This window comes from Dipteris shenzhenensis, chromosome 24 (assembly GCF_047967505.1).
Source record: "Dipteris shenzhenensis isolate YYH24624 ecotype China chromosome 24, Dip_SZ_1.0, whole genome shotgun sequence".
NCBI classification, from domain to species: domain Eukaryota; kingdom Viridiplantae; phylum Streptophyta; class Polypodiopsida; order Gleicheniales; family Dipteridaceae; genus Dipteris; species Dipteris shenzhenensis.
In genome coordinates this window covers 7,696,526-7,699,461 of record NC_141619.1, presented here as the reverse complement: position 1 = coordinate 7,699,461, position 2,936 = coordinate 7,696,526, and the positions used below count along the sequence as shown (strand labels likewise).

General features: G+C 42.4%; 1 pseudogene; it reads left to right on the top strand.

The window, feature by feature from the left end:
* The first annotated feature begins 1,954 nt into the window (after positions 1-1,954).
* On the top strand, positions 1,955-2,603 carry LOC147886156 (oxygen-evolving enhancer protein 3-1, chloroplastic pseudogene; annotated as a pseudogene).
* Positions 2,604-2,936: the final 333 nt, after the last annotated feature.

The following is a 2,936-nucleotide window of genomic DNA, read 5'->3' as shown; positions in this document are numbered from 1 at the left end:
AAATTTTAGCCATCATTTGTTAACAACAATACTATAATACCATGGACTCTTAGACCTTTTAATCCCCAACCTTTCTTTGACACATATGGGAGTTATTGCAAGCCATTCTCGCTAGCAATGACATTTCATTATTGCTACATATTCATTCCGACAATTTGATATAAGTATTTTAAAGTTGATAGATAGATATAAATTATAATTGTGGTGAACAAGGAATGGTTGGTCAGCACATCTCTAACCTTTTGAATATAAATCATGATGTTAAAAATATGCCAAAAGATTGTTTCATCGATGAAAGTAGTCTATTGGACTCTATTTTTCATCAATTATTAATGAAAGGTAGAGGCCAATAGACCCCTTTCATTGACGAAATGGGTCTATGGGCCTCTATCTTTCATGAACCATTAATTAAATATAGAGGCTAATAGACCCCTTTCGTTGACGAAAGGGGTCTATTGGCCTCTATCTTGAATTATTTTCTCCAAAAGGTGTCTATTGGCCTCTATCTTCCATTAACAATAAATAAAAATTATTTTCTCCAAAAGGGGTCTATTGGCCTCTATGATTAATTGAATATTAATCAAAAAAATATTTAATTGTATGTCGATAAAAGGGATCTATTGGGCTCTATTTTTTTTAATTTTCAAAAACAATTATGAAAAATTATCAACCTCACATAGTAATGATGTTTAATTAAATGATCCCTCATCATTGCTGCATTCTCATTAGCAATCGACTTCGTATGATAATCATTATAAGTTATGGTTCCTATTAACATCATAGTTTGGTAGCATGTCTATAGCTAGTATGTCATCCCGTCATGGTGAATAAAATAAACGCATTGATTGTAATGATTTGAAATAATAAAAACGAGTGCTAGCTAATAAAGAGGCAACGTTAAGTACTTGGGTCGATCGAGGACATGAAGAGGACATGTGGTGGTCCCTTGCTAGCAAAGGTGTTCTTTATCATGGAAGAGGGATGATTATTTCTACAAATATCAATGTGAACTTTAATTTTTATGAGAGCCCTATCCCTATCCTATAGCGATATAAGAGATTGGTTAAATTCCATTGACGAGGGGAAATGGACACTTTTCTGGGATTACATCGATTTTTATTCGGTTAAGATGTGAAATTATTGCATCACGATGCCAAATGACACGATCCTAAAAATAGTTGGATCATAATCTAATTGAGTAGTTGGATCATAATTGCTCACCATAAAAATAGTTGCAGGTGCCGTCGCGCCTACCACTAGGAAACCACCAATCCACATGTGATGCATAAATAGGGATGTCTGTGTAGCATATGCCAAGCAGCACGAAAAGGATTCGTTCACGAAAGGGAAAGTGTAGAATACCAAAAGGAGTTACACACATTCAGGCAAGTTTTAATAATAGCATTGTTAGCACTATGGATGTTTGAGGACACCCTTAAGAAAATTAAAGGCCAATAGACCCCTTTCGTCGACAAAAGGGGTCTATTGGCCTTTATTTTTCATGAGAGACCTTAAGAAAATGAATGGCCAATAGACCCCTTTCGGCCCTTAAGAAAATTAAAGGCCAATAGACCCCTTTCATCGACGAAAGGGGTCTATTGGCCTTTCATTTTCTTAAGAGCTTAAGGGCTTTCATGAAAATGAAAGGCCAATAGACCCCTTTCGTTGATGAAAGGGGTCTATTAGCCATTCATTTTCTTAAGGCTCTCATTTTCTTAAGGCCCCTCCCTCCCTTGTTCCCTCGCTCTGCCTCCCTCCCTCCCTCCCTCGCTCTGCATCCCTCCCTCCCTCCCGCTCTGCCTCCATCGCTCCCTTCCTCCCTCCCTCCATCGCTCCGCCTCCCTCCCTCCCTCCCTCCCTCCCTCCCGCCGTCGCTCCCTCCCTCTCTGCCTCTGTCACTCCCTCCCTCCCTCCCTCCCGCTCTACCTCTGTCACTCCCTCCCTCCCTCCCTCCCTCCCGCTCTACCTCCGTCACTCCCTCCCTCGCTCCCTCCCTCGCTCTGCCTCCCTCCCTCCCTCCTGCACTGCCTCTGTTGCTCCCTCCCTCGCTCCCTCACTCTGCCTCCCTCCCTCCCTCCCTCCCTTGCTCTACCTCCCTCCCTCCCTCCCACTCTGCCTCTGTCGCTCTGTCGATCCCTCACTCTACCACTCTCCCTCCCTCGCTCCCTCTGCCGATCAAGCTCGCGAACTCGATCTCCCTCTGAAACAACGATTTTACCTTTAACCACTTCCTCCCCCAGAAGTAGCTGCTAGAGCCAAGGAATCAGCCAAAGATATCGTGGTAGTCAAAGCTCTGATCGACAAAAAGGCGTGGCCATATGTGCAGAACGACCTGCGCCTGAAGGCTTCTTACCTCCGCTACGATTTGAACACCGTGATTGCAGCAAAGCTGAAGGACGAGAAGAAGGCCTTCAAGTCTCTAGTGTCCAAGCTTTTCAATATGATAAACAATGTAATTCATTAGGTTGGATGTCTGTCTGAAATGTTCAACTTTTATTTGGCAGCCTGATTATGCAGCAAGGAGCAAGAGTGTAGCACAGGCAGAGAAGTATTACACTGAAACAATCTCCGCCCTCAACGACGTCCTCACCAAGCTCGACTAACTACAATGTGTGCTGATTGCAATGTACATATATATCATTCTTGTGCTCGCTTTCAATGCATTTTGCATTTCTCTATGTGGAGCATGGCTTTAAAGAACATCAGCTTTTTCATGGCATTTAGAACATCAAGCTTTTTATTTAAAAGAGTCGTGAGCTTTGAATGCATTTTGCATTTACTTTAAGAACATCAGCTTTTCATTTGAAAGTGTCGCTCCCTCCCTTGCTCCCTCGCTCCAGAATCTAATAGCAAGCTTACACTATGTGGAGGAATGCACTACCGCCAACTTTTTCTTCAATAAGAATGCAACTACGTCCATCTAGCTACACTAAAGG